The sequence below is a fragment of the Rhinolophus ferrumequinum genome, chromosome 8 (assembly GCF_004115265.2).
Source record: "Rhinolophus ferrumequinum isolate MPI-CBG mRhiFer1 chromosome 8, mRhiFer1_v1.p, whole genome shotgun sequence".
NCBI classification, from domain to species: domain Eukaryota; kingdom Metazoa; phylum Chordata; class Mammalia; order Chiroptera; family Rhinolophidae; genus Rhinolophus; species Rhinolophus ferrumequinum.
This window is the reverse complement of record NC_046291.1, coordinates 95650230-95664916: the sequence shown is the minus strand read 5'-3', so window position 1 is coordinate 95664916 and position 14687 is coordinate 95650230.

Here is a 14687-nt window from a genome sequence, read left to right as displayed (position 1 = left end):
CTATGTTGAATAAAAGTGGTGAAAGTGAACATTCCTGTCTTGTTCCTGATCTTTAGTAAAATGCTTTCATCATTGATTATGATGTTATCTTTAGGTTTGTCATGTATGGCCTTTATTTTGTAGAGTTATGTTACCTTTATTCTCACTTGACTGAGAGTTTTTATCATAAATGGAGCTGGATTTTGTCAAACACTCTTTCTTCATCTATTGATATGATCATGCTTCTAGTGCTCTGATCAATTCAGTTTTGTCCAATTTCCATAGAAAGAGAACTCCACTGCTTGTGAGGCACTGTACCCCCTTCAATAAGTTGATTATTTTTTTGTTTGAAAAAAGGAGATGAAACTTATTATTAGATAGTTTTAATTTTGTCATTTTACGGTGGTTATTATTAATCAAACATCATTGTGAATGAAATATTGTAAGGATAATTTATGAAACTGAATGATGTTATAATGGTCTAGAAATTATTTACTTTTGTTTGTAGCAGCCAGTTAAGGTGAGGACAGATAATCAAACCAAAATCTGAGATGTGAAAATACAATGCTACCTTTAGGAAAAATGGTCTAGACTTTCAGAGTGAGAATGCAAAGCCTGAGAGAATCTGTTCTCCAATTTTTGTATTTCATAGGACTATCACAAACTATGTTTAAGTTAAGCATCTCCACCTTTGATTTCTTCACACATATCATTCTCCAAGCATCAGCTTTAAAATCATTAAGAGCTAAATTCAAAGAAGAATTTGTTAAATAACAAAAATTCAATTGAGTAAATTTAGGTATTTAATTGGCTTTATTCGGTGATTCCTGAATGAATCAGCATTCCATCTAGTAAATAGAAAGGTGCTCTGAGATGCTATAAAAAGTGGTAGGTGTTTGTAGGCAGAAAGGTGCGGAACCAGAAAGTTAAAAGAGTGGATTATTTCAAGCAAGGTCACTTCCCTGAAATAAAGGCAATGGGTTTTATCAGGAAGATTAACTCACAAGTGTTGATCAGGAAATTCCAATAAAATTTCACTCCTGAGAAAAGCTGCAACTGCAATTACATTAGTCATTAAGTTTTGCTGGGGCTTACCACAAGTGACTCCATTTTGGCTATGTTGTTTCTTTTTAACAAAGTAAAACACTCATTGGTTTCAGAGGATATGGTTGCTTACATAGAAAAATATGGGGCCATTTAATAAAATCAGTCACATTTCTATATGTGAGTAATAATCAATTAGAAAATGAAATAAAAAAGTTTATAAGACCTCAGTTCTAGCTCTGACACAAATAAACAACAATTATTATTGGATGTATTTGAAAGGTAGCAGAATATGCTACACGGAAATATGTCCTTTTAGGCATGAGGATTATTTTGAGATGATTATTTTTTGAGAAACTGCAGAGTCAGAGAAGCTTAGAAAACAGAGTAGAAGTTCTCCTTTTGTAGGGAAATCTAAATTTATAAAGGCAATTTACATTAGAAAAGGTGTCTGTACCATAAGAGAGCTATTACTAGAGATAACTCTTTCTTCTAAGAGACTTATAGGCTTAGCAGGGAAACTTTTGTTTACCAATGAATTGCTTTCCTCACTCCCTCCATCCAACATCTTAGTTTTGTCTTTATCTGAAGATAGTATTTAAGGTGGTAACTTGGGGCTATTTCTGGGAGTTTGTACATTTTTCCTGGGTATATCTGCCATGTATATATGAGGTATGCATTTTGATACACTTGTGTTTGCTTTTTTAATATATGTTTAAAATAAGACAAGGGACCCAAAACAGACTCACTTATGCTAAGCCCCAGGGCACTAAACAGACACTTAATATAGTTTTAACTCTTCCAGAAGTAGAATCTTAAACCACTCAAACAGGAATCACCTGATCAGCATTAGTTAGGAATCTGCCTTTAGACTTCTGCCATCCATAAAGAAAAGTAACTTTACAATAACTGAACTGCTTTTCCCCCCTACTATAACTTCCTTCTTTCTATAAAACTACTACATTTTGTAGAGGTACTTGGAGCTCCTTCCTATCTGCTAGAATAGATGCTGTTTGATTTAAATTTATTTTTGCTCAAATAAACTCTTAAAATTGAAATATTCCTCAGTTTATCTTTCAACACCTGTTAATTTGCCTTTTATTACAAGAGGTCTCAGCCAATAACTCAGAAGTTATTGAGGAAAATAAAAATTTTCTCCCCTACACATTAGAAAACTGAGTTTTCCAAAGCAACAGCCACCCTAAAACATGGAAAGACAGGATAACACAGTTACAATAGAAATTTGATTCCATATAGCAGAAGCTTATGGAGTTATAAACTGATAGGAATATTTAAATTGGTAATTTGGATAAATTCTAGAGGCAGAGACTGGACTAATGTGATACTAGGACACTGCCAGTGGCTGCAGTCTTAGGGAGGGACCCCAAACATTGTGGGAACCAACCAGGTTTTGTTTTATTTTGTTTTGTTTTTAAAGATGATCCAATGATCCAAGAAATAACACCTGATGGCTCCGGCAGAAGGAGTAATCCTAGTGAAATAGACCTAGAGCCTATTCCATAATAAAGGCATGCACTTTCCCAGAGTTATGTCACAGAGCAATGAGAGAAGGAATTGCTCTCATTCTAACCCTAGCCTTAACTAAAGAGAGGAAGAAACTATGCAAGAAAAAAAACAAGCACTTGAGAAGTAAGAGGCCAAAAACACTTTTTCTCCCACCCCCCCCCCCCCATACACACAAACAGATTTAACTAAAAGGCTATAGAACACTTCCCCCCTACTACTTCTCTCCACATCAACAGGGCACCAATATAACAGTGAATTACAGCTGAAAGAATTGCAAGGCACATACTCTTCCTAAGTGGTACAAAGAGAAGTCCCCAAAATCAAAAGGAGAGGCAGGGGAAAGGACTTAGAAGAATTTGAAACCTCTGAACATACAGTGATAACAACCATTAAACTGTACAAAATAATCAATTGTTTCACTTTGAAATAGATTTGGAGCTGCCATCCCAGAGGAACTGCCTTGCATGTCTTATTCCTCAAACCTTTGGAATGTTAAAACAGGGTAAAATAAACTTTGGACTGGGCTTAAAGCAACATTTTGTCCCAAAGAACTTTTGCAAAGATAACAAGGAAACAGACACTTTGAGTACCAGACTGATGACTACCAGAATGGAAAAAAGAAAAAAAAGACAACAACAACAACACTGATTATAATTAATGTCACTATGCTACCTTATCTGCACGGATAGAAATGCCTTCCTTCTAATGATGTAATTGATCCCTTTCCCTTTTTCATAAATACCCCTTATCTTTGTCTCCTATTTGAAACACAATTTGGGCTTCTGCCTGAATCAGTGCTTTCCTGAATAGTTATTCTTTTCCATCTCAAATAAATGCCTATGGCCTCTCACTTTGACCTTTTATTTTTAGGTTATCGTATCTGGTATCAGAAATGGGATTAACATGGCCTCACCTTCATGAACTAGCATCCCCTGGAACTGGCTATTGTAACCTCATAGCTTCTTCTGTGCTTACCATTTCCATGCCCTGCTGTCAAACAGTTTGTACCTCTTTCCTTTTCTGGAGAAGGTTGAGGTCAAATGCCTTTATTTAAGATTTGGAAGCGTTTTTGCTTCAGGGTGAGGATTTCACTTCAAGGTAGTGTGATTACCCCAGGAGCTGGCCTGCAGCAGAACACTGCAAGAGCTTGCTACTTGGGATAAAACTTTTTTAATTTTTTTTTTTTTTTTTTTTCTCAGTAGGGACTTTTTACAACTCCCACACTTGTAAGAAGTGCCTGGGGATGTGTGGGTGAGCAGCTCACATGGGGGTTTACTAAAGTTTGAGTATTCATTTGTTTGTGTGTTCTTTTGTTTGGTTTTTTTGATCTCTGTTATGTTGTTTGTCATAAGAAAGAGGTTTCATAAGAAGAGGAATTCAAACCTCTCTGGGACAATGGGATGCATTCTTTAATTGATAAATGGAAACCTCTAAAAGATAAATAATTTTTTAAAAACAATCCTAAAATAAACTTTGGTCATCTGAATTGGTACTTTAATAGTTTTTACTATTTGTCTTTCTTGAAACTTAACAAGATTTTTCAAATAATTTAATAGTTCTATCATCAGAATTTCTTTAATTAAAAGTCTAATTAAATTTTTAAGTTACCTAAAATTTTTAAGTAACTTCCAAGGTCTTTCTACAGTTAACAGAAATATAAACACAGCTCAGAGCTGCCTGAGACTAAACTAGCCAGAGGGGGAAAATGTGGGAAAAGAAAATATTTTAAAAACACAAGTGCCAGAAAAGGTTCTTTTGCCTAATCACCTCCAGTCTCCATAAACTATTGTTTATGAAGGACAAATTCTTAAAGACTTATCTAGCTGAATGAATAAACTTAACTTATTCCAACTGTTATAAATTAACAGTTTCATGGCTATTTAAAAAAAAAAAATTATCAGGTGTATGGTTGTGTCTGTCTACCTATATTTATGTGTGTGTACGTCTGGAGGGTTAATGGAATAGGTTTATAAACAACTCTGTATTATTGACTTAAAATAATTAAATGCTTTTATAAATAAAGAAATATTATAGAAACTAACCCAAATGTTTTCCGATATCACATGATTTGGGACATTATTTATTATTAAAACTGATCTCACTTTGTAACCTTAATTAAAACAGACATCTCTTTATCCATTCATTTATCAAAGGACACTTGGTTGTGTATACACAGAATGGAATACTGTTCGGCTATAAGAAAAAATGAAATAGTACCATTTGTGATAACATGGATAACGTTGAGATTATAATGCTAAGCAAAATAAGTCAGATATGATTCTAGTAAATACTACCTAGTCAGACAGAAAAAGTCGAGAACCATATAATTTCACTGATATGTGGTATATAAAACTGAAAACAAAAAAAAGAACAATACAAACAAATGAAGAAATAAAAACTCGTAGACACAGACAATAGTTTAGTGGTTACCAGAGGGTAAGGTGGTGGGGGTTGTAGAAGAAGGTAAATGGGGTCAAATATATGGTGATGGAAAGAGAACTGACTCTGAGTGCTGAAACCCACAATGTTATATACAGATGATGTATTATAGAATTGCACACCTGAAATCTATGTAATTTTACAAACAATCGTCACCCCAATTAACTTAAAACAACAACAAAAAAAAACAGACATGTTTTTAGAGTTATCAACATTAAATATAATATATTTTTTTATTCTTTCTGGGTTTATTTAAAAAAATTCATGTTGTCCTTACAGTTTGTTAACAGAAAAATAGCATAAAATAATAATTAACTTTGTTTAATGTTTCACACAATTTTTATGAGTAATCTATATGATTGTTGAGAATTAATAAATTAAATGGATGTAAATAAAATAAAACAAAATATTTTTCAGTGAAACTTTTCAGTAATGATGTTTTATGATATTTGATCTCAAAAATAATTTTCCAAAGTCTTTTGGTAATTTGGACCTTAGAGTTTTACAAAGTTAAATTAAGAAATGAAAATAATTTACTACCTAGATCATCTCCAAATAAGATGAAATTCTGAAACATTAATTAGTAAATAAAGCTAAGTTTACCTACTTTTGACTTAATAGGAAAAAAAAAATGAAGATATTTGGGCCCATTAGTAAAAACGTCTTACACTAAGTATAGAAAGCACATGCTTATACAAAGTATAAAATATATTTACCAGGCCAAAAAAACCCCAATATTTCTAAACAATATTTCAAAATAATAATATTTAAAAAAAACAATATTTCAATAGTTATGAAATGTATTTACAAATTTGCCAATTTCAAGAAGGCTAATTGCTTATTTTTAGCTGTCACCAGAAATTAAAGTTTGTAAAAGTTAAATATTATAATTAATATGAAAAATAATATATGTTTTCAATAAAAGACAATTTGAAACATAGAGATATATTTTCATTAAAGAAAATAGAAATAATTTTGTTCCAGTTATTTCAGAATTTTACCTCATAATTAAACTGGCTAAAAATAAACTGTTTTTATATTTTTAAAAAACAGTTAGGCTTTAATATCAATGATGTGCTTATATAAAGTTAAAACTTAACGTTATGTCTCTATTAAAATAACAAAATAATAAAAATAAGTCAGATGGAAAATGGTAACAACCATATAATTTCACTCATATGTGTGATATAACGCGGAAAGCAATAAATATACAAATAAAACAAATAATCGCATAAACACAGGCAACAGTACGGTGGTTACCAAAGGGGAATGGGAGTAGGGAGACACTATAGAGGGTAAATGTGGTCAAATATATTGTGAAAGAAGATTAAATTTTGGGTGGAAAGCACACAGCACAACATATAGATCAGATTTTATAGAATTGTACACCTGAAGCTTATATAATTTTATTAACGAATATTACCCCAATAAATTTAATAGAAAAAGTACAAAAATGTCCTATACTATTGGTAGGTTCTCAATACGTTATTTTACACACAATGCAATATATAGGTGATGTAGTATAGAAATATACACTTGAAACCTATATAATTTTACTAACCAATGTCACCCCAATAAATTTGATAAAGATTTCAAAAAATATATTGTAAAGTGAAAACAAAGATTTTACATTTTATTAAAATTTCCTGTACTCTTTTATCATCAGGTCTTTAATTGCTTAAGTAAATTAAGCCTTATAAATCTTCAAAAAAGCTAAACATTTCTTTCAATTATTTAATTTCTATATTTGCCTTCAAAGTCTTCAATTATCATGATTAAATGAATAACTTAAATATTCTTTCAAAATGACCTGTTTCCATTTTCCCAAATGTTTTAAAACTTTTGATATGTTTCACAAACTTCCCAAAATGCAAAAATTTTCTTCTTTTTTTTTTCAATTAAAGTTTATTGGGGTGACAATTGTTAGTAAAGTTACATAGATTTCAGGTGTACAATTCTGTATTACATCATCTATAAATCCCATTGTGTGTTCACCACCCAGAGTCAATTCTCCCTCCATCACCATATATTTGATCCCCTCTACCCTCTTCTACCACTCCCCACCCCCCTTACCCTCTGGTAACCACTAAACTATTGTCTGTGTCTATGAGTTTTTGTTTCTCATTTGTTTGTCTTGTTCTTTTGTTGTTTTGGTTTATATACCACATATCAGTGAAATCATATGGTTCTCTGCTTTTCCTGTTTGACTTATTTCGCTTAGCATTATAATCTCAAGATCCATCCATGTTGTCACAAATGGTCCTATTTCATCTTTTCTTACTGCCGAATAGTATTCTATTAGGTATGTATACCACAACTTCTTTATCCATTCATCTATCGAAGGCCATTTTGGTTGTTTCCATGTTTTGGCCATCGTAAATATAGCTGCAATGAACATTGGAGCATACATGTCTTTATGTGTAAATGTTTTCAGATTTTTTGGGCAGATACCCAAGAGAGGGATTGCTGGGTCATATGGTAATTCTATTCGTAATTTTCTGAGGTACCTCCACACTGCCTTCCATAGCGGCTGCACCAATCTGCATTCCCACCAACAGTGTATGAGGGTTCCTTTTTTCTCCACAGCCTCTCCAACACTTGTTACTATTTGTCTTGTTGATGATAGCCATTCTGTCTGGGGTGAGGTGATATCTCATTGTGGTTTAGATTTGCATTTCTCTGATGATTGGTGATGTTGAGCATTTTGTCATATGTCTATTTGCCATTTGTATGTCCTCTTTGGAGAAATGTCTCTTCAGGTCCTTTGCCCATTTTTCAATTTGGTTGTTTTTTTTTTTGTTTTTTTTTAGTTGTTGAGTTGCATGAGTTCCTTGTACATTTTGGATATTAGCCCCTTATCGAAGGCTAATATCCAAAATATTAGGCACTGTTTGCAAAAATCTTCTCCCATCCAGTTGGTTGCCTCTTTATTTTATCAATGGTTTCTTTTGCTGTGCAGAAGCTTTTAAGTTTGATATAGTCCCATTCATTTATTTTAGCTTTTACCTCCCTTGCCTTTGGAGTCAAATTCATAAAATGCTCTTTGATCCCAAGGTCTGTAAGTTTAGTACCTATGTTTTCTTCTATGCAGTTTATTGTTTCAGGTCTTATGCTTACGTATTTGATCCATTTTGAATTAATTTTGGTACATGGTGACAGATAGCAGTCCAGTTTCATTCTTTTGAACATGGCTTTCCAATTCTGCCAGTACCATTTATTGAAGAGGCTGTCTTTTCTTCATTGTATGTTTTTTGCTTCTTTGTCAAAAATGATCTGTACATATTTATGTGGTTTCATTTCTGAATTCTCAATTCTATTCCATTGGTCTATGTATCTGTTTTTCTGCCAATACCATGCTGTCTTGATTATTGTTGCCCCGTAGTACAAGCTAAAGTCAGGGAGTGTGATACCTCCAGCCTTGTTCTTTTTTCTTGAAATTGCTTTTGCTATTCGGGGTCTTTTGTGGTTCCAAACAATTCTGATGTTTTTTTTGTTCCATATCTTTAAAAATTGCCGTTGGGATTTTGATGGGAATTGCATTAAATTTGTATATTGTGTTGGGTAATATGACCATTTTAACTATGTTGATTCTTCCAATCCATGAGCACGGAATGTCTTTCCATTTCTTTGTGTCTTCTTCAATTTCTTTTAAAAATGTCTTATAGGTTTCAGCATATAGCTCTTTCACGTCCTTGGTTAAATTTATTCCTAGGTATTTTAATCTTTTTGCTGCAATTGCAAAATGAATTGTTTCTTTTTTTTTATTTCTTTTTCGGAGATTTCATTGTTAGTATATAGGAATGCAATGGACTTTTGTATGTTGATTTTGCAGCCAGCAACTTTACTGTATTCGTTGATTGTTTCTAGTAGCTTTTTGGTGGAGTCTTTAGGGTTTTCTATATATAGCATCATGTCATCTGCGAAGAGTGACAATTTAAGTTCTTCATTCCCAATTTGGATGCCTTTTATTTCTTTCTCGTGCCTGATTGCTCTGGCGAGGACTTCCAACACTATGTTGAAAACCAGAGGTGATAGGGGACAGCCCTGTCCTGTTCCTGAACATAGAGCAAAGTTTTTCACCATTTATTATGAGATTAGCTGAGGGTTTGTCATATATGGCCTTTATTATGCTAAGGCATTTTCCTTCTATACCTATTTTATTAAGTGTTTTAATCACAAAAGAATGTTGTATCTTGTCAAATGCTTTTTCTGCATCAATTGGTATAATCATATTATTTTTGTCCTTTATTTTGTTTATATGATGGATCACATTGATGGATTTGCATATGTTGAACCATCCTTGTGCCCCAGGGATGAACCCCACTTGGTCGTGATGAATAATCTTTTTAATCCATTGTTGCATTCAATTTGCTAGAACTTTGTTTAGGATTTTTGCATCTGTATTCATCATTGTATACATTGTATACAATGTATACATTGTATACATTGGTCTGTAGTTTTCTCTTTTTGTGTTGTCCTTACCAGGTTTTGGTATCAGGATAATGTTGGCCTCATAAAATGAGTTAGGGAGTATTGTCTCTTCAATTTTTTTGGAAGTTTGAGCACGATTGGTATTAAGTCCTCCTTTGAAGGTTTGGTAGAATTCACTAGTGAAGCCATCTGGTCCCAGACTTTTGCTTTTGGGAAGGTTTTCGATGACTGATTCAATTTTGATACTGGTGATCAGTCTGTTTAGATTTTCCAGTTCTTCCTGGTTCAGCCTAGGAAGGCTATATGTTTCTAAGAACTTGTCCATTTCTTCTAGGTTATTGAATTTGGTGGCATATAGTCCTTCATAGTATTCTTGGATGATCCTTTGTATTTCTGTGGCATCCGTGATAATTTCCCCTTTTGCATTTCTGATTTTGTTTATTAGTGTCTTCTCTCTTTTTATCTCCGTGAGCCTCGTCAAGGGTTTGTCAATTTTGTTAATCTTTCAAAGAGCCAGCTCTTGTCACGTTAATTTTTTCTATTGTTTTTTTTGTTCTCCATTTCATTTAGTTCTGCTCTGATTTTTACTATTTTCTTTTTTCTGTTGACCTTGGGTTTCATTTGTTCTTCTTTTTCTAGTTTTTAAAGGTGTAACGTGTGGTTATTTATTTAGGATTTTTCTTGTTTCTTGAGATAGGCCTATAATGATATAAACTTCCCTCTTAAAACTGCTTTCGCTGCATTCCAAAAATTTTGGTAGAGCATATTTTCATTCTCATTTGTTTCTATGTATCTTTTGATCTCTCCTCAAATTTCTTCTTTGACCCTGTCATTCTTTAAAAGTATGTTGTTTAATCTCCATGTATTTGTGGTTTTTCCTGCTTTTTTTTTGCAATTGATATCCAATTTCAAAGCCTTATGATCAGAGAATCTGGTTGGGATGATTTCAATCTTCTTAAATTTGGTAGTTAGTTTTATGTCCCAATATATGGTCTGTCCTTCAGAATGTTACATGTACACTAGAAAACAATGTATAGCTGATATTTTAGGATTAAATGCTCTATAAATGTCAATTATGTCCATTTCATCTAATGTGTCATTTAGAGCTGCTATTTTGTTATTTATTTTCTGTTTGGATGATCTATCCATAGCTATTAATGATGTATTTACGTCCTCCAGTATAATTGTGTTTTGGTTAATTTCTCCATTTAATTCGGTAAGTAGTTGCTTGGTATATTTCAGTGCTCCCTGATTGGGGGCATAAATATTGATGACTGTTATGTCTTCTTGTTGTACAGTCCCCTTTATTATGAAATGTCCATCTTTGTCTCCTGTTACCTTTTCCACCCTGAAGTCTCTTTCATCTGATATCATTATGGCTACAACTGATTTTCTCTGGGTACCATTTGATTGGAGTGTCAATTTCCACCCTTTCACTTTGAGTCTGTTTGTCCTTGTAGCTGAGATGTGTCTCTTGGAGACAGCATATGGTTGGGTTTAGTTTTTGATCCAATCTGCTACTCTGTGACTTTTTATTGGTGAGTTCAGTCCATTTACATTTTGGGTGATTATTGATATATGAGGATTTCCTATATTTCTATCTTTAGTCTTCTGGTAAGACTGTGTCTTCATTGTTTCTTTGCCTTTTTGTTGTTGTCTATTATTTCTGTGTGATTGTATTCTATGATGTTTCCCTCTATTTCTTCTTTTATTTCAGTATATATTTCAGTTCTGGATTTTATTTTTTAAGTGGTTTCCCTTAAGTTTATGTAAACGAAAATTTGATATTTAGAGTGTTCCATTTTCTTCAGCACGCTTACTTTCTCCATTCCCATATTCGGGTTCAGGCCTTTGCTCTCACCCTTCTTATGTTTTGGTTGCCCAACTTGTCCCTGTTGATGGTGGTCAAATAGCCTCCTTCAGTATTTCTTGTAGGGCAGATCATGTATTAGAAAATTCCCTCAGCTTCTGTATGTCTGGAAAGGTCTTTATTCCTCCTTCATATCTAAAGTATATCTTTGCTGGGTATATTATTCTTGGCTCATAATTTCTCTCTTTTAATAGTTTGAATATTTGGTTCCACTCCCGCCTGGCTTGTAGATTTTCTGCTGAGAAATCTGATGGTAATTTAATGGGCTTTCCTTTGTAGTTTACTGTCTTCTTTTCCCTGGCTGCCTTGAGGATTCTTTCTTTGTCGTTGATTTTTGACAGCTTCAATACAATGTGCCTTGGAGAAGACCTGTTGGGATTGAGGTAATTAGTTGCTCTCTTTGCTTCTTGGATTTGAGGATCCAGTTCTTTCTACAAGTTTGGAAAGTTCTCATCGACTATTTGTTTGAATATACTTTCTGTTCCCTTCTCTCTTTCTTCTTCTGGTATGTCCATTATTCTTATATTGCTCTTTCTTATGGAGTCAGAAAGTTCTTGTAGAGTTCTTTCATTTCTTTTAAGTCTTAAGTCTCTTTCTTCTTCCATCCTTGTCATTTCCAGGTTTCTATCTTCGATGTCACTGATTCTTTCCTACATCTGGTCAACTCTATTATCTAAACTGGCTATTTCCGTCTTCATTTCTTCTATTGAGTTCTTAATCTCCAGAAATTCTATTTCGTTCTTTTTTAAAATTTCAATCTCTTTCGTAAAATGTTTATGTTGTTCTTTAATTGTGTTTCTGCGTTCATTAAAGTGTCTTTCTGTGTTTTCTTGCATCTCGTTGAGTTTTTTCAGAACCGCGATCTTGAATTCTCTGTCATTTAAGTTACATATTTCCATATTTTTAAGTTCATTTTCTGGAGACTTTTCATTTTTTTTCTGAGCTGTCTTGTTGCCTTGGTTATTCATGGCAATTAGTGATTTATTATTTCTCTTCCTCAAAATCTACAGGAGTGGGTTCTGCAACAGGTTGATAGGAAGAGGTCTTTCTTTTGTTTTCCCTTACGTGTTGGTAGAATGTTTTATTTTTTCTCCAATGGCAGCCTTTTATTCTCTCTCACACGGTAGTGCTATGTTTTCTCTGCACTATTCCAGCTTCTCACACAATGGGGGGATTCCCTGGAATGAAGGCTTCTACTCTGTTAATAGTTCGCCTGGGTCACAGAGTGCCACATTTGTGTGGGGATGAGGAGAGCTTTTGAAGTTCCAAAGCTCTTCCTGCACCAGATTCAGAACCCGTGTGTTTCAGCAGTTCTGTTTACTCCTGCAGGGATCTGCCCAGAAAAGTGGGGACAGGGGCAGGGTGAGTTGTGAGAATTGACCCAGAGCAATGGCAGCGACCACCACCTCAGCCATTCCTGCTTCCACAGCTCCCTCCCCTTTGCCAGAACTAGTTGGGCTGCGTATCTGTGCCTGCAGACCACAGTTCTCAGAACTGCAAATATTCTGTTCTTCTGATCTGGCACTGCTAGTGTTCCGCTTCTAGCACTGGGAAGGTTGGGAGGCCAGCTCTGGGAGGGTAGGGAGGGGGCGGCTATTCTCAGTGCCTAAGGCTTCTGTTCTCTGTAGCAGTGAGGGCTTAAACCACCATTTTCAGCCTTCTTCCCTCAGTCTTTGCTTCGAAGTCTCTGCCGTGAGAGTTGGGTTCAGACGTGTTATATGCTGCTCCCTCAGCCCTGTGAGCGAGTTTTTCCCTATCCCGCTGCTGTGGTAGTTCCAGGATGCAGAGAGCTCAGAGCACTGAGCTAGGTCTGCGACCTGAGCCCGTGCAGCTCCATCTCCACACTTCTCCCTTTCCTCTTCCCCCCATCGCGCGATTCGCCCACCTTTAGGTGAATTCATTGGTGGGCCTCTTTGTCTTGCCTGTCTGCTGTGCAGGGAGTCCTTTGTGGAGTTATCGTTGTTCAATTTGTTGTAAATCCAGGAGAGATTTCAAGAGGCTCACCTCATGCTGCCATTTTGTTTGGCAATTTTCGCAATTTCTTTACCTCTGAGATTTCTAAGAACTCTGAGATTTTTCAGAAGCATCCCTGAAACATTTCAAAGAAAATATACCTCTCTTTATAAAAAATAAATATTAAAGTAGGCTTATTTTGTATGTTAAATTACATGGGAATCAATGTCAAATAAATAATGCTAAATATTTTACTACATTTATGTAAACATTTTATTAACATAAATGTTCTAAAAATTATATAACATTTCTAAAATTATTGAAAACCCTGATATAATGCTTAAAAAGTCTATGTCTGTCTCTGAAAGTTGTAAATTTTATCATCTTTTTGAAATGAAAACACCCAGGAACTAGCCAAATCATTGTTCAAAAGACTGAAATAAAACAAAAATGCAGACTACTGTATACTTTTTCTAATCAAAATTGTTTTATAAAACAGCTATGTCTTTTTTTCACAAAACTACCAAAAATAATAAGAATAAAACAAAATGATTTTATATAAAGTATAGGATATTTATTTTCAGTAGAAAGTATGAAGAATGGAGACATACTTTTGTTAGGGGAAATGAAAATAGAATGTGTTATTTGGATATGAAGGATATAAAGGACATTTTTTTGATAAAGGAAGGAAAGAGAAACTAGTTTTTTCTAATACAATCATTGTTTCAAAATAAAACAGGTTAATAAAGATATGACAAACTCTCAAAGGTATATGTAAGTTACAGAAAGTTTGCACCTATTACAAAAGTTTTGCAGAAGTTGCGGATGGTCTGTGGAGGAAGGATCTTGAAAAACTAATTGTATATATGCTCAAGCTAATTAATATTAGAATTAATAACTGTTAATGGAATTATTTACACGTATGGAGGTATATAAAGTCTCACCAAGTTTTCAACATGACCACTTTTAAGTATTTTATCATTTACACATAATTATTATTTTACTGATGCTTTAGCCAACTAGAGTATCTACAATTGTGTTTAATTTCAAAGAGAGTAATAAAAAAATGAACTTTAAAAGCATAACATGATCTTGTAAAGATTTACAAAATGCTAAGAGACAAGTGTATTCATAAAACTGCTAAAAAAAATTCAAGAACAACAAGAATTAATAACATGGGATTAAATAAACTAATAAGGATGAATAAAATTTTTATAACACTTTATATGAAATACAAACAATACAAAGGTTTTTAACCTTTGTTTTCCAGATATAATAATTATTTTTCTCTTAAACTACATATGCTCTACAGCAATTTAGTAAGTTATAACTTTGTAAGCAAAATTAAAATGATTTATCTTTTATTGTTCACCAAATCCCTCCAAAATTTCAGGTACTCTTAACTAATCCATGTGTGACCAAATTTGAACAGTCAGAAATATTA